A 24963-nucleotide genomic window follows, 5' to 3' on the forward strand; every position below is an offset into this window, starting at 1 on the left:
TGTTGCATCGTCCAGATTTCAGCATGAAATGATTGGAATCTTTATTTGCAAAGGGAAGAAATAAGACTTCTCTCTCCTTAGCCTGTGAGAAACTTTGGTCAACAAGTCATGAGTCACTAGCTACTTTGATTAAAATGATAGACATTCTAAATCCCAACCATCCCAAAAGGCAGCTATCACAGGGAAAGAAGAGAACACACTTCTTCATCTCAAGTGTTGGCCACAAAGTCCAGGGTTCTCCTGGTAGAGTTCATGCTCTCGTTGAGACTTGAATTGTCCCTCAAGTTCTTTGTAGTTTTGAAAATGTCAACATGAAAAATATTGCCCTGGGGAATTCAAAACATAAATTATAACATTAAGCAAATAAGAGAACCAACTTAGAGAGGGAGAAATAATCTGGCTACAAATAGCAAGAAATATAATATCAGAGGCAGAAAACAAAAATGAGGCCGGGTGGCTAAAACATGGCCTGATAGACAGGTACAGTCAGACTCTGCACTAAAAGCCACCCAAAGAGTACAGTGTCATGAAAAGTCCCAAGGCCCAGAGGCATCCTCATGTGGTCACATTTTGCCTCTACAACCAAGTAGGAGTAATGTGGCTGTGAGCAGGCTATTTAACCTTTCTGAGCTCCGTGTGTAAAATAGGGACAATACTACATAGCTGAATAACTAACATCGTGTGGGTGCAAGCCCATGCTTCCCCAAGATCTGGCTGATGGATGGGCAGTCAGTGAGGACAGTGCTCTGTGAGCAGCCTTGGCACGCCTATCCCTCCGTGGGCACAATGGCCTTCATCTCCTATGGCCCTCCTCCAGTGTAAGGCTGCCCTTGATACTTTGGCCAAACAGAAGTCATTGTTTGTAAGACACGCTTATGATCTGCTTCATGTCCCAGGCATGTTCAAAACACACACACACACACACACACACACATACACACACACACACACACACACACACACACACACACACACACACACACACAGTGTCTCCCAGAGGTCGACCCTGTGTCTATGACTCATACGTGGCAGCCAATTTTCCAAGCAAACTCAAGCACTATAACAAGGGTTTGGGCTTTACCCAATCAGTTGGGATTTGTCTGCAGGCTCATAGGTCATTGCCCCTAGCAAGCTAAAAAATTCACTTTCAAAGTGGTTCATAACCTGTAGAAATGAAAGCGCACAGTGTAACATCTCAGGTAAAAAATCCGATGTCACTCAGATCAGGCTTACCAGCTGAACTCTGGTGATTATGAAGTGAACTCTGTTGTTGGAAACCTGCGTGAACATTAAAGTCTGTCATCACTTTTATTGGCAGGTGCCACGGGCTCAGACAGCAAGAGGGCAGGATGGGAGAGTACTGCCGAGCTGGTCAAACAGAAACAATGGAGGGAAGGAGAGCAAGAGGCAGCAGAGAGAATTTTGATTTTTCTAAAAATGGAACTATTTGTGTAGTGGGGAGTCATGAAAACTTATGGCCATGTGGTTTGTGTTAAGTGTTTCACAATGGTTAAATGTGTTCTAGCACTCGGTGGAAATGGGATTCTCTACCAACTAATTGAATGGAGGAGAAAAACATGGGAGGGATTAGTTTTCTAGAAGGAAAATGAAAATGAGAAAAAAATCATGTCACTTTACTTCTATTCTCTGTTGGGGATTTTGAGAAGATTTATCTTGGCTTTTCTGGAAGGACACATATGCAAATCAAAGAATCATCAAATTTGAAGATTAGCAGGGAAATTTGAAGTAGCCAGGCTAAACTCCCATCAATTCTCAGGACCCTCCACTCAGCATCCAGCTTAGGCACAAAACCTGCAACAGAAGATGTTAACTTCTTCATTTCTTTTCAATGCAGCCCATTATACTTATGAGCCAGTCTGGTTTTTATTTTATTTTATTTTTTTAGTTTCGTGAAATTTTTTTAATATGAAATATATTGTCAAATTGGTTTCCATACAACACCCAGTGTTCATTCCAACAGGTGCCCTCCTCAGTGCCCATCACCCCCCCTCCCCTCCTTCCCACCCCCCATCAACCCTCAGATTGTTCTCAGCTTTTAAGAGTCTCTTATGGTTTGCCAATCTGGTTTTTAAAAAGTTCTTCTGTCTACTAGGCAGGAAATCTCTCTCCCTATAATCTCTACCTATTGGCCCTACTCCTACCTTTCTTACGCTATTGACTATCTTTAATAATTTTGCAATTGGGAAAAACTGGAGCCAAGGTGGGGTCAGATAACTTGTACATCATGTCATAGCTACAAATGGCAGAACAGAGATTTAAATCCAGATCCGCCTCACTGCAAATCTCCTGTTCTTTCCATATGTCACCTAGCCTTTCAATCTAGGCAAGAGAAAGGCAGCCTGCCATCTAGCACGGGGGGCAAGTCGAAAGACCCAACAAGAGCGGAGTGCAGAGGAGGGAGGGAAAAACTGGTGAGCATGAGTGAGATGGAGGCAGGCAGGAGGACACCCCTCTCTGATTGGGGTTACACTTTCTTAAGCCAGGCCGACTGTGGTTATCTGACTATAACTCACATCCAGCTATTGACAGCTTTCCACCTGGTGACATGCTTAATGGCCCATGAAATTCTAGCCCTCAGGGCTCAAGCCTGATATTTATGGTTCCCCACATAAACCTAAAGTGGATTGTAAATGTATCTCTCTCAGATTTAGGTGACTAAAATGGCTGTTCGAAACTCTGGAAGGGATAGTCGACTTTATGGACATGATGTACGAACTTTAAAAAAGATTAGGGTGGGAGGAGGGTACAGAGAGCCGCTGCTCCCAGAAGCCTCCTGGAGTGAGAGCCGCCTTGTGTGCCTGAGGGTATGGATGTTATGGAAGAAGAGGGCCAGGTAGGGGGAGGCACATCAATTTTGTGCCATTGAATAGTCACACATAGTATGATCAAAATCCATTGTATTGTAATGAAAAAAGGGAAGCTGTTCAGCATAGGAAGCTTTTCCTAAGCTCCAAAGTAAGCCAAGTGGATATCTGTATAAATTAGGCATGTATGTAGTAGGAGATACCTAAATAGGAAGACTCTGCTTGTTGAAGATTTGTCCTTGCTAAAGTATGGATAACCTTCAGGAGACTCTCTCCAGAAGCAAGCGTCATTTGGTGTTTCTGTTTAGGTGTGTGCATCCTTCAGACTTGATGCCTCTAGAGCCAGCAGTTTCCTCATCTTTGGCTTCTCTGATGTGAATTTGCACCGTATGCAGGATGTGACTTAAATTTCACCAGCAAGTTCCAACATGCAGATTTTAAAAGGAATACTCCCATGAAAAGATGGGGACATAGTAACAACAACCAAGTGACCACATTTCCCTCTACTGCATGCCCACTCCCCGTTCTAAATTCTTTAGTATTTTTTTCCAAACATTTCTCTCTCTTCCCACCAATCATAATGTGGGTTATTAGAAAGGATGTAATTAGGAGCCGATCTGGCATGTTAGTAAGAAGTCCGGCATGAGAGGCTCAAAGACCCAGGTTTGAATCTTAGCTTTCCTACGTACTATATTTACTGTGTAACTTGGGACTTACTGTCTGAGCCTCAATGTTCTGATCCGTCAAATGGGGGTAAAAACACCAACGAAAACATTGTGAAAAGCATGAATGACACCAAGAACTAAAAAGTAATAGGTTTATAAAACAGGAGTATTGTTTGCCAAGGGGTGGTGTAGTTCCCCCTTTATTGTGGAAGAGAATTTGCTTGACCATTCAACTGTGCACCAAATCCTCTCCCCAGGGACCAGCAGAAAATGGCAAGCTTCTTCTGAGTGGAAACAGGGCTCCCCAAATAGACTCTCTGGTCTCCCAGTTTCACCCAGGAGAAAAGGCATTCTCCTAGCAGGCATGTTCACACCATGAGCAATCTTTCTCACCCTCTCTCAGTGGAATTCCTCTCTCTGGTTTTTGAGATATCCTGGCCTCAAGGACAGAGCAGTGGTTTGGAAACAAATTCAGATTTGAATGCATCCCCTCCCCCTTGCTGGGGGTGGGATTTCCAGGCTGCCTTTTCTGAAGGTACTTTGTGAGTAACCTGAAGTCGTTATGCCCTCCTGAGGTCGATGTATAAAAGCCAGCGCATAAATAGGAACTAAGGCTGAAGTAAGCATAAATGTTCCCCCAACAACTTCAATAGAGAAAGGCTTGTTTGATCCTCTGGAAACTTCCTGAAACTGAGCTGAATATTTGTTTGTTTTGCGGTAGCTCCCTTTTTTTTTTTTTTTTTTTTTTTTTTCAAGCCTTGTAGTGCATGGCTGTTGGTTTCTCTGTTTAAAAGGAAAGTGCTCTTTCTCAGTAATGATGCTCGCGTTCTGAACTTGGCAATACCCACTTCTAAAGGCCATTTCATCATAAAGATAAAGTTCTGCTAACTCTTAGACCTCCACAGATAGAGGATGTGGCCAGTTACCATGACTTGTGCTTACCTCCCAAAGGGTGGCGTTTGGAAGACACAGCCTAAAAGCGTGTGACAGAAAGTTTCTAGATTTATTTTCACATTGAAGATTTGACCCCGCTGGGGAAAATGTCAACATAAATGACGCTGCAAACAAAACCGTAGCATTCTGACCTTTTAATCACCAAAGACACAAAGACCAAGTTAAAGTGAGTTTGCTATTCTGTTACTTTTCGAGGGCCCTTCTGGTAATTAGCACTGTTGTTTATTATTGGAATATTTGTGGAACTTCAGCTCCACGGATGCTCCGTCCAAATTAGACAGCCCAAGAACAATACGTGGAGAAAAACGCCCAGGAGCAAAGCAGGGGGATCATTTGCAGGAGACAGTGATAGTGGTGAGTCCTTCCTTTTGGCTTCCTTTCTGGTAGATGTGTATCAACACCATAAAACCAGCATATGATGTCGAGGTGACAGTTCCTAAGACAGAATGTTCTGATGTTGGAAGAGCTAAGAAACGGCATGTCAGGCCTGAGGTGCTTGGCAGAGTTTTCAGGTACATGTAGTGTTTTCCTACACCTTGTCTCCAAAACGCTAATGTTCCCTGGTGCCTGTGTTTCAGACCCCTCAAAGTGTGGGAGACAGCACTTAAGGCCATGACAGCAGTGGTCAGATCCCACCTCTGTAGCCTGTGAACACAGGGGAAATTTGCCAGGTATCAGATGTAAGAATCGTATATGCCATGGATTTTTTTTTCCTGGAAGCAATTGGAAACCAACTTAGTGACACTTAAGTCCTTCACCTGCTGCATCACTGTAGCCAGTGGGTGTGAGCCAGAGTGGTACCAAGAAGGGCCCTCATCAGAACAGCCGTGACAGTTATGGGCTCTGGCTTGGAGTAGAATGTTATACTACGTTCAGAGTCATGGCAACTTGAACTTGGCAGCCATATCTGCTTCTGACATTACAAGTGCCTCACAGCCAAGTGCACCTGTGACGAGAGTTGACCTCAGAGTGGGATGTCGATTGAGAAACCTCTTTACTGTAGCTAACAATTCCTCTGGACTCCTTTTAACAGCTGGATGGTTAAGTAGCAGTTTAAGTGTTGGGATTAGCCGGCACTGCTTTTCGCCTCCCATATATTAAATGTGAGATACCTATGGAATCGCTGAAAGCTTCCCCACCCCCAAATAAGAGGGGTGCTTAGAACTAAAAGGATGTTTTCATATTGTCTTTTGTTTCCATTATCAGTGTATATAAAATTAACCCCATTTGAAATTGAGACACTTCCATGAAGTTAGTAATAAGTTCTCTTTGCAAAAGGGCTATTTTTCAAAGGATTGTTCAGACCGTGTTTCGTGATAGACAGGTTCCAACGTATTTGCACCCCTCAGAACACGCTCCATTTGCTTTCATGTGTTGTGATTAGCTGTGCTTAATCCGTAGCATGTGGCATTTTTCTATAATAGTGCTTCTATAGAAAATTTTACTCCTGGCATGTTGGAAACAAGTTATAATGCTTTGGTTTAAAAAAAAAAAAAAAATCTGTCCAACATTTCCAACGGCCACATTTTCCTAAGAAAATGATGTGTGAGCGCCTAAGGTTGAAGTTCCAAAAATTGTTTTTACATTTTCTTCAGGTGATTTTTTTTTAATGTTTCTTTATTTATTTTGAGAGATGGGGGTGGGGAAAGGGCCAGAGAGAGAGAGAGAGAGAGAGAGAGAATCCCAAGCAGGCTCTGTGCTGTCAACGTGGAGCCCAACACAGGGCTGTGTCCCACGAACCGTGAGATCGTGACCTGAGCTGAAGTCAAAGGTCAGATGCTTGAGCAACTGAGCCACCCAGGTGCCCCCAAGTGATTTTTAAATGACATTGAGTAATGGTATTAACAGCGCATCTAATGTTGATGTAATTAGGATATATATCATATTCTACTAATACCAGTCTTCTTTAATGTTTGCATATGTTTAAAATAGCATGTGGTTTTACTGCCTATCAAGTTTCCCATTTATCTCCACCTCCTTCTGTGTTATATGTGGAAGGTACCTTCGTGTTGCATACAAATGAGACACTGTCATGCTGTCCAAAGTCTTCCATCCTTCCCTCTCTCTCCTCCCTCAGTCGTCCTCATGTTCAGTTAGCCAATCAAAGTCAACGTTACATTTTCCCCTTTGGCCTACGTTCTCCCTCCTCCTTATATAAGCCTTGGTGGCCCCACACCTCTCCAAAGCCACCACCACACCTGGCTGGGCAGCCTGTAATAGCCGTCTCACACTTCCTCCTCCTCACCTGATCCGTGTGGCTGACCCACCTGCCTCCAGGGTGTGATGCCAGGGATTCTGAAGACAGCTGGGGCAGGATGAGGGTATAGAAGAGGCGCTGTGTAAATAATGGTCACCTTGTGGCCTCTATTCTTCTCTCAGCAACAAACACAGCATATGACACGTGTTTTCTCTTTCTGAACAACTTTGAACTTTGAACATCCCTAGCACAGAGACAGCCTCTATGATTAGAAAACCAAAAATGTGGAACTCCTGGGTGGCTCAGTCTGTTAAGCGTCCGACTTCGGCTCAGGTCGTGATCTCACTGTTGGTGAGTTCAAGACCCGCGTTGGGCTCTGTGCTGACAGCTGGGGGCCTGGAGCCTGCTTCAGATTCTGTGTCTCCCTCTTTGCACCTCCCTTGCTCGCACTCTGTCTCTGTCTCTGTCTCTCTCTCTCTCTCTCTCAAAAATAAATAAACATTAAAAAAAAAAGAAAGAAAAAATGTAGTGGTAACAATATGGCTTTTTGGTAACAAACCACTTGTTCGGTGTGCTTTTCTGTCTCTCTCTTACCTTCTCACTCTTGCCTCGGGATTACTTGTCCTTTTGCTCAGTCATCCAGCCAACAATTAGCAACAAAGCCAAGGCCCTGGCAGTGATGGAAACCCTGGACCTGCCAAGATCTCCAGGTGCTGAGAAGAGAGGTAGGTGTCACAGAGCCAGGCTGAGTTGGGGAGTCGCTTTTGCAAAGGTTTACAAGACCCTCTTTTTGGGCTCAGGGAACCAACCGCTGTGGATTTGCTCACAAACATTGTGTCCCATCCGCGAACCTTGTTTCTGAGCAGATTTAAAAGTATAGGGACTGGGATAAAAATTGAAGGCCTCACAACACATCTGAGCATCAGGGAATCAGGGAGAAAGTCTTTGTAGTCAAGGAAACTGAGACCTAGAGGTAGCAAGCTGTACACACAAAGTTGGCAGCAAGGGCCACAGAACGAACTAGAATAAAAGAAATAAGTGTGTGGTCCATTTTCCCGTCCGTACCAAGCGAGCCATTTTAGAATGAATGAGAATAGTAGTCGCATTTTTTCACTGGGTTCCTCTTCTAGGTCATAAACACTTCCTACCACAGGTTACTGAGCCCAAAAATAAATACGGGAAGAAAATTCTTTGCGTGTGTGAGGTACTTTGTATTTTCTGCCTCCTTCTCAATCCTTAATTAAGCTTTGCAGCCACCCTGTGAGGCTGGTCATTACCACTGGGTGAGGAATCGGAGTCCCACAGGAGCTATGTGACTTGCCCAAGCATACGAGCCAGACAGGCCGGGCAAGGTGAGACTCCCAGTTTCTGATGCCCACGCCCCATGTGCAATCCAGCCTCGTCACCCTGGGTCTTGGCACGGGGAAGAAGTAAACAAACAAATGACTATTACATTGCTTTTACTTCTGGGGAGCGATGGGTTCTTATTCAAAATAGGTACAAGGGGAAAAACAAATGGTATGTCACAGCAAAGCTGTTGGGGGAGAGAGGTGCAACTATTTAGGGGCTTGGGGTTCTGCTCTTCCTGAAGTTATGTGTCCCCCTCTAAGTTTCCCTTTATTGCTCACATACCCAGGATTTATTCAGCAAAGGGGCCACATATCTTGCTGGCCAGTGGGGATTCCAAAGCAATACCATGAGGTCGACTCTGTTGTATTCAGGTTTAATACCATGTAATACCATGTGATGTGTGCTGTAATACAGATATTTATGGAGACAGATGGGAGTCCGGAAGAAGAAAATTACCCTCCCTGGGGGTCAAGGAATGCTCCACAGATAAAGTGACATTTAAATAGAACCTAAAGAAAGAAGCAGGAGTTTGCTAGTTGGAAACAAGGGAGAAGAACATCCAGGCAACTATGGTAGAGGTGTGATAAATTATGGCTTCAGAATCCACCCCCATATTCAAATCATGTTCCCTATAACCTTCAGTGTAAAACTAAAACACATAATAAGCTCAGCCCTCAACTCCAGTGTCAGATTAGGTCTCTCTGTCCTTTCGGAAGTCTCTCACTGCACTTTCCCTGTATCATACGGAAAGCCAGGACTTCTGAGAGCTCTGAGGTTTGGGAGTTTAAGGGGAAGGCACCCAGGGCTGTGTTTCCAGTCATCCCTGGCTCTGAATTGATGCACTCCACTGATTCATTTCCATTCATTTGATGTCTTTTTTACAATATGTACATGTCTCTCTATGTACACACATATGTGCATATATACATGGATAAATATGTACATACATACATATGCATATGTACACATGTATATGAAATCCACCTCTTACTTGATTTAAAAAAAATCTATTTCACTGAACATTTTACTGGGGCGGGGGGAAGGATGGGTAGCAAACAATGGATTTCTCTTACAGAAACATAAACCTCGCATGGCTCCTGAGGGACCTTCTTGTCACAGCCCTCCAGCCACCATAGGTGGACCACCATGGACTGTTTGCACTTCAGTCACACTGCCACATGCCCTCTTGTCTTCTGCCTTTGTCCCTTCCTCCACTCCTGTCTCTCCTCTCTGTCTCACCCTGAGGTTCCTAGTTTTCCCTCTCCCCCTCTTCTCTCTCCTTCCTCCCCTTCCCCCACAGCCCTGCTTAGTTCAGTTAAGTTGTCTCTTGGTTCTTATTGCCTGCATCTTCAAGGTCACCCCTTATTGTGGAATTGTCCTAAGAAACACAGTTCTTTTCTAAGAAAAATTTTGATATTACAGTGGTTTTAATTTCCATTTGTCTGTGTGTGACTCACCATATCCCTACACATGGCCTAGTCCCTGACAAGAAGTGGGCAATCAGTATTATCTGTTCTCTGAATTAGTTAATCGATTAAATAGTGCTTTAAAAAGATCTGTCTTATCTTGCTGTTTGACTATATTGTAATGTTGCCCTGAATGCTAGATATAAGGAGGTTTAACCACCTTAATAAGACAGGCCCTGTTAGTCCCCATTGCGTGGTGATGCCCACCAGTCACTAAAGCCAGATTGCCGAAATACTCCAAAGGCCACATTTGTTAAGCCAAGCTGCTACGTGGGCAAGCCTGCATAAAGGCCAAGAATGGAAGGACATATATAAGCTGCAGAAGAGAGTTTGCCTGTTGGGAAAGAGGAAGAAAGAAGCATGGGAGCAGGCACAACCATAACATTATTTTCTTTTTACAAGAGCCTAGGGTTGCCTGAGTGGCTGAGTTGGTTGAAAATCTGACTCTTGATTTTAGCTCAGGTCATGTTCCCATGGTCATGGGATTAAGCCCCATATCGGACTCTGCATTGAGCATGGAGCCTGCTTGGGATTCTCTCTCTCTCTCTTTCTCTCTCTCTCTCTCTCTCTCTCTCTCTCTCTCTCTCCCCCTCCCTCCCTCCCTCCCTCCCTCTCCCCCACTCATCCCCCCCTCAAAAATAAAAATAAAAACATTTTAAAAAGAGCCCAAGTAGCAATTGTAAAATCTTGCAATTAAGGATGTACATTTACCAAGTCTCTGCATTTTTATATGCTTTAAATATTTTGTAGGTTAAAAAAGATTCCAAAATTGAAAAAAAAAAAAAAAAGGAAAAAGGGAATCCTGTACCATAGATGCCCATTGAAATGCACCTGCTAATGAAGAGGTATTTCAAAATATGATGCTCTTCCAAGAAGAGAAGTATCTAGGGCCCTCAGCACCCCAAACAGGAGATTGCTCTCAACCACTGTTATCAGCATAAGACCAAAACCTCAAGATTCACAAGAAGTCTTTGTTGCTTGAGGTCTGTGTCTCTTACCACTGTTATGTGATTAAGTCGTGAAAGGCCTGTAAGGACTTCAATACATGTCCACAGAAGCATTCAGGGGGAGTCCCCAGTTCTTAGAACAGCCTGGTGAAATGTCCCCTCTTCTTACCTCACTCTGCACAGGGAATGTTACAAAAGACTTTAAGGAATTTTTTCAAAGTAGTCCCATCCGTATGTCCTTTTCAAAGCAACATGGAAATGGTATGAAAATATATCAATAACAAAAAAAAAACATCCCGGTGGCTTCCCTGCTATTCTCATAACTTCCTGGGAAGGTGAGAAAAATGCACAGACATTCCTACAGCCACTTTGGTTACTAATAAGTCTCAGAGAAGCCTGTCACGAGGTTCTGTCCAAGTTGCCCCACACTGTCCTGAACCTTCCTTCTCAGTTTATTTATTTATTTGTTCCCATTCTAGAACAGCCAGCAAATGATTTCACACCTTTTTGTTTAGCTGCTAAAAGCAACACAATAACTCCCCTCAGGGCTGCCTCTGTGGGTTCCAAAAATAAAATGGGCTCATTTTCATGCTAAGCATGCAAAGGCTCGTAGGAATTCTAAAGAAAGGCAAAGGAAGGAAAGGAGGAGAAAAGAGGGGTCAGGCTGGGGGTGTTGCTGTGGAAGGTCAGCTTCTGCCTCCAGTTACCAGCTGCCCCTGCCAGAAGGGATAGGTAAAAATAACAGACCGTTCTTAGGCTACAAATTAAAAGGTGATCTAATTCAACCCCGTACTCTCCAGCCTTATCGGCTATCCCTAAATCCAGGGTTATGCTTGGAACACAACCTGTCTTTCACCAAGGATATAGAAGAGTAGTAGCCTCCTTCAGCTTTCCAGAGAAGAAATCTCTTGGGCAGGAAATAGCCAGTAACTTGCTTCCAGGTGAGAATATGAAATCATGGATCTATGAAATTCTAAGTTAACTTCCGAAACTCAAAGTTTTCTGGGCTTGAGCTGTTATTTAAACGGCACTCATCATATCCCATATGTTACTGTTAGAACGGTATGTGATACAGATCACATAGTATTATTAGTCCCTGCTAGCCAGCCTGGAATGTGTGAAGAGATTTCTGTGAGAGCTTGCTGGAAGTGTCTGTGCTGCCCACCTACAATAAGAGGAATCCTTGCTCTTCTGCCTGCCCCCAAATTTAATCATCCAGTGATGGTACCTGCTCGTTGTATTTACAGGCAGGCTTTTGCTTATGTATGAAGACAGACTGTTGGAAATTCTCTCCATTTGTTGAGTCAAAATCTGCTTTCCAGTAGCTTCTACTCATTGGTTCTAGATTTGTCCCATGGAAGATGCAGCACAGAATCTGCCTTTTTATGAGAAACCTTCAAATATTTGACAACTGCCAGCCTTTACAATCTCCTCTCCTTTCACTTAAGCCTTCCCATTTTCTTCTGTTAACACGGTTTCCAGTTTCTTCCCTAGGATGTGATACAGTTTGCACAGTGTCCCTCTTTTTTTTTTTAATATTTATTCTTGAGAGAGAGAGAGAGAGAGAGAGAGAGAGAGAGAGAGATGGAGTGCAAGCAGGGAGAGGGACAGAGAGAGAGAGGGAGACACAGAATCCAAAGCAGGCTCCAGGCTCTGAGCCACCCAGGTGCCCCCACAGTGTCCCTCTTGTAACACAGCCCAGAAATGGACTCACCTGCCCAGAGCACAATGGCATGAATACCTCCCTGAGCTGAAGAACATACAAGTCACAAAGCCTGAGCTTACCTGAGCCATTTCTTTTAGCAGATGTGTTATGCTGTGGAATCATATTCCCTTTCAAGATCTGTGAAGAAAGGATGTGCTAAGCCAACTGTAAATAGGATTGCTCAGAAAATCTAAATGCTACTTAAAGGAACACAATTTTTAAATAGTTTAAAAGGATCCCTTTACATACAAATACTCCACATGCAAATTATAAGTCCTTCTTATTTTTTTTTCGTTAAAGCAGATACCCAGAGTGCCTCCGTCTGGCAAACCTAATATAATTTTTTCTATGTTGAGTATTTGAAAAATTTCTAAACTACGTTTCTTTAAAATTATTCTGGGATTCAGACTTTCTGTTCAAGGAATTCTAGAATCTTTAGAAATGGAAAGGGCATAGAAAGACTGTCAAATCTAGTCACAAACTTTTAAGAAGATCTTACCACCTTATCTTACGTATTCATTCCTAATTCATTCACCAAGTGATTTCTGAGTACTTACTCTGCTCCATGCATTGTTCTAGGCTTATTCTATATATATATATATACATATACATATACATATACATATACATATACATATACATATACACATACATATACACGTATATATATATATAGTCCCCTTTGTTCAGAGTTTACATTCCCAAGAGGAAAACAGACAAGCAAAATTTCACATAATTCTAGGTCGTGATAGGTGCTCTGAGGAAAGTAAAATAGGCTAGGATAGACACACTAGGTGAGGAAAGACAAATTTTAGGAGAGACCACCTGCCCGAACTGTTGAAAAGGTTTCAACCGCTGCAGAAGCTGGAAGAAGCTTCTTCCAAGCTATGGAAACAGCAAAAGCAAAGTCCCCAAGGTAGAAACAAACTTGATGTGTTCTGGGAAGTGAAATTAGGCCAGTACAGTTGGAAAATATTAATAGAAGAAGAGAGTGATAGCAGATGGGAGTCAAAGAAGACAAAGATAAGCAGGGACTAGATCGCACAGAGCATCAAAGGCTGTAGTGAGAAGCTTGGATTTTATTCTAAGTGCGCTTGGAGGGCTTTAGATAGGGGAGTGGCATGATTTAACTTACTTTTTTTTTTAAAGTTCTATCTACCTGCTGTGCAGAGACAGATTATACAGGGTTTAAAAACAGAGGGAGAGAAACTAGTCAGGAAACTATTGCAGTGCCCTGGCAAGAGATGACAGTGGCTTGTACTGGTGCGATAGCCATGGAAATAGAAGTGGGTACATTCTGATTATATTTCAGAGGTACACCCAGTAGGACTTGCTAAGAGAAAAACCACTGGAGTCCAGGGAAGCTTAAGTGACTTGCCTAACAGGGAAGAAGGAGAAGGGCACCGAGCAAAGATGAGTACTTAGCCATGCCGTGTACTTCAATCCTATCATTAGTCCTAATAATACTGTGAGAGAGATATTAGTTTACCTACATTTTATATAGAAGGACCCTGAGGCTCAGAGTATTTCAGTAACTCCAAATCAGACACAGGGTCAGGTTAAGGTGGGATCCAAACTCAGGACTCTGACTAGGTATCTCATAGTATCTTCCCACTCTACCACATTGTTTTCCAAAGTGATGGCAGAGGGGGGGACCTTGAGGGCAGGCTCTGGGTTAGAGCTCCTTCTACACACCTTTTCTTCAAAGTTACTGATGCCTAATGAGAGCCACTACCGTCATTTGCTACAGATCCCTCAGTGTGCCATTATATTCAACCAAAGCTAAGATGCCTCTCTCCTCTTTCCATTCTTGCCCCCTTCCCTTGCAGCTCACAACCTCTGAGTGGAGGTCCACTCCTCTCTCTGCAGTTTAACTGCCAGAGACACGAGCCCCTGGACCTGCCTCCCTTCCTGAGGAGCTGTAGCTGGAAATTGCTTGTGCAAGCCGATGACAACTTATCTATATTTAGCAGAAAAAGTGGTGGCAAGGATCTGTCCAGCTCAATTTTTTTTACAGTTTCAATGTTCAGAATCTCACAGACCATCTCTCCCAAAAGGCACATTGGCCCTGACAGTATCTGAGTGGAAGGAAGTTTCCTCCATCTCACCGGGCTATCCACTAGAAGCCTTGTTCCAAGAAATTACGTGGACGTCCATCCTAGAGCAAAGATGTGACATGCGCCGTGCTCCCCCACCCCCAACACCAACAGCTGCTGGCACTGTAGGCACTTTGATGACTTTCAAGTGTTACTCTAAGACAGGAAAACAAGCACGGAAGGTTTGAGGGGGAAATGGACTATTACATAATTGTTTATGTGTTTAAGTGATATATACAGTGCTTGATTTTTATTGCTTTTCAATGTGGCATGGAAAAGAAATACAAAGTGCCGTTGATGGTTTAAGAGCAAAGATAAACTTGCCTGGGGTGGGGAGGTGAAAAAACTGCAGCAGGTATTCTCAAGCGCTTAGTATGATGAAATCATTGCCACGGAGGCTGATTATCACTTATACTTAAAGTAACTTAATTCGAGGATGAGGCACAGTTTAGCTTTTCTGGAGCCCGACTAAACCAGATATGGTATATTGTCCATGACTCTGACCCTGCTCACTGTTGGTCAGCCAGAGAGAATTATCTACTAATGAAAAGCAGAACAATTAAGAAGAGCAAAGAAAACAAGAGAGTAGAGACCGTTAAAGAAAAATGGGAATTTTCAAGACAGTGAAAGAGCGCCAATTGGATCACAAAAAGGGAATTTACAGGGGAAAAGAATTGTGTCCAGTGAGCACTTACTTACACACAGCCCTCTACTTTCTGACATGCAAGATGTATCAATCCTTGGTTGTCAAGAGAAAGAAAACCTACTGTGAAAGGGTTTTTATTAGCTTTAGAAATAGAAATTTAAAAAAAAAAAAAAAAAGGTTTTTTCATACCTGCTTCAAGTCCCCAACTTCATTTTGGGTTAAATCTTATTCGGAGGAAAAGCACTTAGTTTAGAAATGTCCTGTCTCATTTTCACAAAATCTCTTCTAATGAGATGAGTTTTAGTGTTGCTATATTTACTAAGGAAAAGAGATGGAGAAGTAGAAAACCCACTTTTTGTACCATTGCACTTCTTGGGGCTAAAGCTTCCAATATTGTATTCCAGAAGTTAACTAATTAACAGACCATTATTAAGGGGGCAGGAAAAACGTATGGAATTTGGGGTAAAATGAAAACACAATTAAACTTTTAAAAAGAGAAAGAAAAAAGTCACCTAAAATCTCAACACTCTAAGATTTCACTGTTAAGCCTTAAAACACAAAACAAAATTATTTGGCACATCCTTTCTAGAACCTTAATGGGGACCACTGTAATTCAGGCTCTCTCTCCTATATCATTTTGTGACGATTTCTGGCAATTTTCTACAGGTCTATGGGTTGGTATCTTTACTGATGCCCCAGAAGTCCAAGCAGAGGTGATCTTCTAGCATTAAATATCTTAATCTTCTCGCTGGACATTTTCTTTGCTTGAGATGAACAAAAAGATATATAATTCTTCTTTTTTATATCACTGTTCCCATGACTGTCAAGAAACCAAGAAAGTCCTTCCTGATTTTCTGTGTCATAGCATGAGCTCCATCCTTCATAGACACAAGAAGAACTATATTTTTCAACTAAGACCTCAAACTTCAAAGGCAGACATCCTCTTTAAACAGTTTTCTTTGTATATCATCTTGGCCATCTTTTAAGGAATTCAGTGTAAGAGCTAAAAAGAACTTCTGAAAAAATTGGGGGTGATGAAACTACTGGCAAAAGAATAGGCAAAGAAATCAGTTAGAAAACCCCCAGATATAATCTTGCGTATGTAAGAATAAACTGAAATATCTATATATGGAATACATGAAAAAACTGTAGGGACAAGTAGTCAACAAGTGGTCCTATGATAATTGTTAGCTTATCAGGAAAAGAATTATTTTTATCATACCATATAACAAGATCTAGATAAAGAAATATTATTTTTCAGAAGTTAAATAGCTAACAGAGTAATCTCTACATATTTATCTACTCTAGGTGGGTGAAGATTTTTCTGTACTTTAAAGCAATGGAAGAGGTCACTGAGTAAAGGGTCAATAAGTTGAAATATAGAGTAATACAAAATTTCCGTGTGTCAAAAATAACCATAACAAAATCAGAGGCCAAAAAGCCAAATGATAAGAAAATGTTTTTTTCCAAAATGGAGGCACAAATCATCTTATTATATAGTGTCTATATAAATTAATGAGCTTATCAGATAAAGGTCATGAGCTGACAATTCATAGAAGAGAAAATACAAATAGCTAATTATACAGTAAACAATTTTCAGCCTCACCAGTGAATACCAAGTTAAATAATAGGGACCTAACAAAGTAGCAAAGATTTTTAAATTACATTAGTCAGTGCAGTCAGAGTTTCAGGAAGACACTGATACACTGTGTTAATACAAATTAATACAACGTTAAAAATGATTACACTCTTTGATCTGGTGTTTCTCCTTCTATTAGACTATTCTAAGGTATTGATTTAAGGGGTGCCTGGGTGATTCAATGGGTTAAGCATCCGACTCTTGGTTTCAGCTCACGTCATGATCTCACCATTCCTGGATCGAGCCCTGCGTCAGTCATAGCTGTCGGCGCAGAACCTGCTTGGGAGTCTGTCTCTCCCCCCACCTCTCTGCCCTTCCCACGTATGCATGCTGTCTGTCTCTCGAAATAAATAAATAAACTTAAAAAAAAAAAAAGAAAGAATTCAAAAGGCTAACTTTTTTTTTTTTTTCAACGTTTTTTATTTATTTTTGGGACAGAGAGAGACAGAGCATGAATGGGGGAGGGGCAGAGAGAGAGAGGGAGACAAAGAATCGGAAACAGGCTCCAGGCTCCGAGCCATCAGCCCAGAGCCTGACGCGGGGCTCGAACTCACGGACCGCAAGATCGTGACCTGGCTGAAGTCGGACGCTTAACCGACTGCGCCACCCAGGCGCCCCCAAAAGGCTAACATTTATGCATACACATAAAACGTTAATTTAGGTATGCCCTAAATGTCCAAAATTAGGAAAATTATTAACAAGTTATAGCAGAGTCATATGATGAAAAATTATGCTGCCATTAAAACAATATTTAAAGAATAATGGCATGAGGAAATTCTTTTGATGAATTGAACAAAAACATGGTGTGTGAAATTCTCTGTAAAGAATGATCTCAGTTACATGAAGATAAATCCTAGGAAAGAATACTGGAACCATTGTTAACTGTGGTTGCATTTGACTAACAGGATAAAATTTGGTGATGTTTTTGCATGCTTCTTTTAACGTCTTTCTAAATTTCAAATTTTCTACCATGCGTATATATTATTTTTAGAACCTTATGAAAAGAAAGAAAAATTGAATGTGGAGGGGTTTAGAGCCTACCACCCTAAGACATGCCATTCTGGGATAGGGCTTATTTTGAGCCTCAGTTTGACAATTGAGGAGAAACAGACTCAGGACAAATTCTCTGGCTTCCCCCTCTCTACCAGGAAGGGCTAGAGGATTCTTAAATGTTTTTTTTAATGTTTATTTATTTTTGAGACAGAGAGAGAGACAGAGCATAAACAGGGGAGGGGCAGAGAGAGTGGGAGACACAGAATCGGAAGCAGGCTCCAGGCTCTGAGCCATCAGCCCAGAGCCCGACGCGGGGCTCGAACTCAAAGACCATGAGATCGAACTCAAAGACCATGAGATCGTGACCTGAGTTGAAGTCGGACGCTTAACTGACTGAGCCACCCAGGTGCCCCTAAGGGCTGGAGGATTCTTAACCACCAGAGACTATTCTAGCCTCTTGTCAGCCCAGAGTCTGCACCAAAGGAATCTAAATAACAAACCTTACTAAAAACAATCTTTATCTTCCATCGGTTTCCCCTCATATATCTATCTTCCTACAGTTTGCCGCCCCTAGAAGTCTAAAACCCTTTTCCTTCGTCTTGTCACTTCTCTACAGGTGTATCTTTCTTTGAGTTATTCCTCATTAAGTATTCCACGTGTTGTGTGCTGCATGAATCAATAAACTTGCTTGTTTTTCTCTCATTTGCCTGTCCTTTGTCAATCTAATTTGCAGGAATGAACCCAAGACAGGTAGAAGAAAAAGAAAAATTTTCCTCCCCTACAGACTACTACAATGATGATGATGATGATGATGATGATGATGATGATGATAAAAGAACCAGTGGTAGGCATCCTTCTCCTTCAGCAGCTTCAGACTGCCTTCTACTTGATGGCAGGCCTAGTTGGATACCTCCAAGCCCATAGAAGCACTAGTGTGTACTACGAGTCAGCTTACTCAAAAGGGCAGATTGCTAGGTGTTCTGGGGGAGAGGGTGGATAGCTATTGCCCTTCTTCTTTTTCTTCTTCCTCCAGGTTTAGTTTCCTCTTCTCTTTCTTCCTTTCTCCCATACTTGATCCAAGTAAAAGCCAGGAATTATGAGCACCGTACCTCAACTCTTTTCTCAAAGTGGTGACGTAGGGTTGCTTTTGTCTCTTTCTCCCAGTCTGATAAGATAGACCTGAAAAGGAGAAGAACACGGGTTTCCTACGTGGGTAGAAGGAATGGTCTCTGTAAGGAATTGGACGAGCTTCTCCAACCTTCTTCTTGTAGACTGCGTCTGGATATGCACCGAACACACTTCCTGAAGGAGTTCATCCGAGAAACAAAGGGAATGTTTAACCTGAACAAAAATATTTTGGTATTTCACAAGGGTAACTCTTAAGGCGACAAACCCCGTGACTACTAATGCTACCACACCACAACCTCTAAGTGAGGCAGATCTGAAAATAAAGGCATTGAGAATGCAGTCTTGCCTGGAGTTGACTCAGATAGAGAATAGAAGACGCAAAGGCTCAGAATGTGTCTCCAGCCAAGTCCAAGGTTTTATTTTGTTCTGTTGAAATGAAAAGCAAAATGCAGGGTGTACTTTCCCTAGCTCATTTGCCCTAACCATTTCAAGCATGTTTCTGTTGCCGAGGGAACTGAGGGCCAAGTCTCTGATTCATTTCCCCGATGCAACAAAGCATCCTTGGGAGAAAGCGTCACTGTCTTTCGCATGCATTTGCAAAGCCCTTTAAGGTGTTCTTTAAGTCTCATAGCTGTATTCTGATTGCAGAAAGCACATTTTAAATCATTAGAGGCAAATGGAATCAAAATCTATCAAGAAACGCCTTTTTAAGGATGATAGCTTCCTCCAGTTTAATTACCATATTACTAATTGTGGCTATTTTCTTCTTTTTTCTTTATACCTAGAATCCAGAAACTAGGAAAATCTAGCTTCTTCCTCTCTCTCTCTCTCTCTCTCTCTCCCCTCTCCTCTCTCTCTGTCTGGATTTGAAGCTCTCTTTTCTTCCCTGTCCCCAACAACAACAAAAAAATTTATTCTAGTCAGGCTAAAACACATAATTCAGCAATATGCCACCATCACCCTAAGGTTTAATGTTCTTTCCACTGAAAATAAGTAAAAATAGCACATTGTCCTCAAACTTGGTGGTTCGGAAGAGAAGCACGTGGGGAGAGGATAACCTCACAGCTATCTTTAAATTGCAATTTGAGGGCCACAGTTATTCGCACTCTTCCCTTGCCCTGAGGCTGCACACCCCGATGCGCAGTGCCATGGTCATGCTCGTGGCTGCTTGGTCTGGGTGACAGAAACCATTAAAGACAAGCACAGGGCCCAGCTGCCCTTCGTGGGTTTCATTAGCTTACTTGTGTAGGAGGAAAACGGCGTCTGAAGGGCTCTGGACTCGTTAACCAAAATGTTAATGGCTTAAAGACAGTGAGAAATTAGTTAGTGAGATGTTTATCAAGTACCTGGAACGAGAGTTGACTTTCTGTGAAACATCACCCTGGACTCGAAGCCAAAACCTCTCTCTTGTCTTCAGTTGGACCTGAAAAGAATAATCGTGTCGGAATTAGTAAGGCAAACAACAGCAAGTGAGGAATGAAAACAAGCTGATATTAAATAGAGCTGAGGGCAAAATACCTGAGCTTCAGTCTTTACAGAAGGGGTGGGATTTAAGAAGTTAAAAAAAAAAATGGTAGCACTCCTTCTGAATGCGACTGTCTGGTGGCTTTGAATCTCTCAGGCAGGACTCTGGGGGGTTGCAACTGGGAGGTGATGTTAACTGGCCTCCTTAGAGTTCAGGTTGAAGTGATTTTTCATGGCAGTGTATGTGTTTCATATCTTTTTTTTTTACTTATTAGGTAAGATAAACAATTACAATTTAAAACTCTGTCACCACAGGGGTGCCTGTGTGGCTCAGTCAATTAAGCCTCTGACTTTGGTTCGGGTCATGATCTCGTGGTTCACGAGTTCGAGCCCCACGTCAGGCTCTGTGCTGACAGCTCAGAGCCTGGAGCCTGCTTGTCTCCTTCTTTCTCTGTTCTCCCCGTCTCACACTCTCTCTCTCTCTCTCTCTCTCTCTCTCTCAAAAATAAATAAACCTTAAAAAAAATAAAAAATAAAAAACTTTAAAGTTTCCCTGGTAATAAGTCTTTATATGTGTTTCTCAAGAAGAAACTATATACAAGACTTGGGTTGGGAAGTTGATTTTAATCATGATTTCTGTTAATAACTCAGCAATTTCACACGATTCTCCACTTTTACAGTAGAGTTTTTCCTTGTGTAAAATGGGAAGGATGATAGAAAGTCTGAACTTGGGGACTTGCCTTTTGGCCTGCCCAACGACGCCTGCCTTTTGGCCGATACCCAACTCTTCTCGGCCAGGATCACACATTCTGCCAGTTCACAAGAGCCAGAATTACTCATAACTACTAATTACTTGTAGTGTCAAAGATCTCTGGATTCTCTGATGAAGGGGCTTTAAGTTCAATGTCATATTATCCAATTGCTAAGCGTTCTTTTTACGGACATAGGGACAAAGAGCACAGAGATCAGGCTGTGCATCAAAGGAAGTTTAGAAAAGTTTAGAGAAAGGTTTTCTGTGTATTCTAAGTGGAGGAAGTGCTTCATGGTCTGACAAAAGTCACCTAATATTTCCACACAATTAATAAGCTTCTCCGAAATGAAATACTTAAATTAGATAGTAACATAAGGTCATCAAAAGTCGACCTTCTCTTTCCTTTACTTGAAAGTGCTCTGTGGTTCTCTCCTAGCAGCACAAACCTGTGTGATGTGTGATATTGGTACTGTCATTTTACTGGGGCTACCACGGTATCACCTGGTCTGGGTGTTCTCAGATCCCAGGGCCTGCGCATCATTGGGATGGAGTTTTCACAAAACCAATGACTATACATCGGGAGGCTGCCAACTTTCTTTAAGAAGCATTGCTCTTTTGGGGCACCTGGGTGGCTCAGTCAGTTCAGCATCCCACTCTTGATTTAGGCTCAGGTCATGATCTTACCATTCATGAGACTGAGCCCCAGGTTCTGCACTGACACCATGGAGACTGCTTGGGATTCTCTCTGCCCCTCCCAGTGGTCTCTGTCTCTCTGTCTCTGTCTCAAAAATAAATAAACAAACAAAAAAAAAAAAGTACTGCTCTGTACTCTAAGAGTGTGTCCTTCCTACTTTGGAGATATTCAGATGTTACTTTCTTTTATGAGTTAACAATAATTGAAAGTGGCAGTGTGGTATTTTTTAACATTTTATTTGATCACATTTAAACTTGGCAACAATAAATATATTAATCTTCTCACAGTGTCACAACTTTCTTTTCATTTTACATTTTACTGGTCTGTAAAACCCAAACTCTGGAAAACATCAGTCTGTGGCTCGTTCTGTCTATATGGTAATAGGGAGGATGCAGGTAATTGCCGTTTTCAACCTAGTATATCACATTCTTTCCCTACTAAAACATGTGTCCCAGCCAATGATAAGTAGGACACCCAATGTGGTTGAACTGTATTTCTGTCTCTACCCTCCACCATAGGGGTTCCTAAAATTAAGCAAGTGAAAGGTCAAAAAAGGAGGCAGAGGAAAAAAATAATCTGGATAACAAGTGAACTGGCTAGTTAATGCACCCAGTGTCAAATGACAAGAATAAAAGCATGTTCCATGCAATATTTGGAACACACTTACACTAACGAATTGTTGTTTATTTTTAATTTAAATTTAACTGGATTTTCTGTAGTTTATCTGGCAATCCTACATCCGAGATTATACGACCCTTTAGAAAATACATGGGTACTGTATCATCTAAACATTTCACATTTTGATATGAAACCTAGACAACATAAAGACAACTAAAAGAGTATTTTAGTAATAGCCACGTACATGTATTTCATGAATAGCTATTTATAGGGAGAGGCTACTTTAATTCATATTTTATTACATACGTCGTTCCTTTTTTATTTTAAATGTTTATTTATTTATTTTGAGAGAGAGCGTGATAGAGTACTCATGAAAGCATACCAGCCTTCAGTTGAATCAGGAGAAGAGTAAAAGAAGTTACCTTGCTCCCAGTTGGCTGACATTATGAATGAGCTGATACGCAGTGTTTACAAGTAGTTCCTGCCGAGCCACTCAGCTGCCCACTTCTGAGCCGGCTGCTCAGGTGATGCAGAATAGTTCCCTCCAACCCTCTCTGATGTTTCAGGATCGGAAAGGTTGTGGGTGGGAAGTAAGGAGGAAAGCTAGGATCCTGTGAAATGCTCTTTGATGGACTCAGCTTGCAGCCAACGCAATTGTTCTTTGTTTCTTACTTTTCCTTCCCATGGTAAAACTGACACAAAGTTTAAAAGTCTACATTTTTCCCCCCACCATGCTACCTGGCAAATGTAGATTTCCTCACCTTAGCTTGAAACAAAAGTAATAATAAAACTGTCAAGTAGCACTAGTAACCTCTCTGGGTGATATTTGCAGGGAAATTACTTTCCATCTACAAAGTTGACACCTATTTTCTGTTAGGGAAATGAATTTAGATGAGCTCAAGATTGGCAGGGAACTAGGAGTCTAGGTCAGATACCTGGTGTGGCTTTCATTACAATGAATGTGAATGTGCGTGGTGTTTTGTTTTATTCTCCCCCTCCCCCGCCACCACCTCAAGGTTGTTGCAAAAGTAATGCGAGGGGGGGAAAAATACGGTGAACAGTGTTCATAGATTCGAATAAATGGAGACTAAAGATCAAAATGTAGAACCGGAGCCGATTTTGTGGTCAGTCCTCAGATGGGCTGCTTAGGGTTGTCATGGGAAGCAGTGTTAGGTCTCACCAGGCTCAGGCAGTCTATCAGACTGACTCTGGGCAGGTTATGTTGTCCTCTGGACATCAGGTTCCTTCCTTGTCAAATGAAGGGACTACATAGGCCAATACTAATATGGCCCCTTCTAGCTCTGACGTAAGGAGGCACAGAGGAGAGGAAGAATTTTGGAGTTACCAGTTAGTGAACAGAACTCATCCACTTACCCTCTGGGGATTCGAAGGCTATATTTTTGAAATAACAGACTTGCTCTCTGATCTCGTGTGCTGACCTTCTGATGTACAAGTGCAGTCATTCTTTACGCCTTCCTCTGCCCAGCCCTGTCTTGTCAGAGAAAGATCAGTTGGACCGTGTTCTTGGTCTTCCTGGGAACCCTGTGAGCTCTGTCACAGACTGTCCCTCTGGACTCTCATACACACAGGTCACTGTTATCTTTCTTTTTCAAAGCTGTTACTTAGGTTGGATGAAAAATAAGCAGAGTTCAACCATCATAATTATTTACACGGGTACACAAAGACGACATGTCCCATGTTTTTTGTTTTTAAATCATACTCTGGACTCTCAGAGTTTCTTTGCCATGTGCTTTCCAGGCCTTTTCCCCCTGAGCTTATTCCAGTCAGAATCTGTACAAAACACTGCATTGGTCCGTGTTTTGAAATTGAATTTGGATGGGAAAATACATACTTTTCAAGGTCGGCGGTGTATACACAGATTCTGTCCTTTGTAACCATGTAGGAAACATGGTGGAAAATAAAGATTTCTATGGGATCCTTTCCATTCTGAGCCCAGAATGAAAACAGTTGCATTGTTCTAGATTTCCTCATGCTTCCAAAGATGGCTGTCCTTTCCTACTATGGAATCCTATCGAAAAATCCAAGTGTTCACCTTCCGTGTTGTCCAGAGTGTGCTTTTTTCCCTCGCGTCTGTGCCAACACCAGAGAAGTTCATTGGGGTACCTCCCTGGCCTCTCAGGAGTTCTTGTGTTGTTCTAATTCATGGGATACATTCTCAATTTATGCAGACATTCCTCCAGCCCCTCCCCCTTCCTTGACCCTAGTTTTCCCTTATTCCCCATTCTTTGTCCTATGAACCCTTGTTGCCCTCCCCAAGGTGGAAAATTACTGGACAACCTCTACCTTTGTGCAGCCCACACCTAGAGCATTGGCCTTTGCCCAAGTTATGCCACCCCGTTTGAGATCACCTGACACCATTGTGATCAGTCTCATGACCTGGCAGATTCCCACCTGCCTGCCTGGTTCACTCTTGCTCCATTCAAGTGCCTCTTACCAGCGGGTGCTCATGCGTCTTCTTATCACTCAGGCTCATCCAACACCCACCCTTTTATTCATTCAACAAGATAATTCAAATACCTCTGTTTGCCGGGGAATGCACTCTGCCAGAGTAACTCAAAATTCACTACTTGTCCTCAAGGAGCTTAGACTCCAGGGAGGGAGACTGACAATAAAGGGAACGATGAATCATCGGAAACATTGAGAAAAGTTGTGAAGAAAACAGACAAGATCTCTGGACATAGTGGCAAGTTGAGCCTAATTTGGATAATGTCATCTGCAGAACTCACATTTAGCCCTGCACCTAAACAATGAGAAGACATCAGCCATGGGGAAAAGAGAAGTTGGAGGTGTCTCTCAGGTTTTGG

At 42.2% G+C, this 24963-nt stretch overlaps 1 protein-coding gene and 1 long non-coding RNA gene across 20 annotated transcripts in view; one reads left to right on the forward strand and one right to left on the reverse strand.

The window, feature by feature from the left end:
- LOC122221961 lies at positions 1–24483 on the reverse strand. Of its 18 annotated transcripts, XR_006203537.1 has the most exons (8): positions 24192–24435; positions 23513–23630; positions 19958–20034; positions 18439–18662; positions 12190–12247; positions 7236–7354; positions 1639–1812; positions 1–326 (listed from the first exon to the last, which is right to left on the reverse strand). It is a non-coding gene; the product is annotated as an uncharacterized LOC122221961 (long non-coding RNA). The 18 variants fall into 18 exon arrangements; XR_006203539.1 differs by lacking the exon at positions 1639–1812; XR_006203534.1 differs by lacking the exon at positions 1–326 and having other exon boundaries at positions 1552–1812.
- The window catches only part of RORA (RAR related orphan receptor A), a 711987-nt gene that overhangs the window by 554356 nt on the left and 132668 nt on the right, over positions 1–24963 (forward strand). The gene's annotated exons all lie outside the window — the stretch shown is intronic.

Source organism: Panthera leo, chromosome B3, assembly GCF_018350215.1.
Source record: "Panthera leo isolate Ple1 chromosome B3, P.leo_Ple1_pat1.1, whole genome shotgun sequence".
Classification (NCBI taxonomy): domain Eukaryota; kingdom Metazoa; phylum Chordata; class Mammalia; order Carnivora; family Felidae; genus Panthera; species Panthera leo.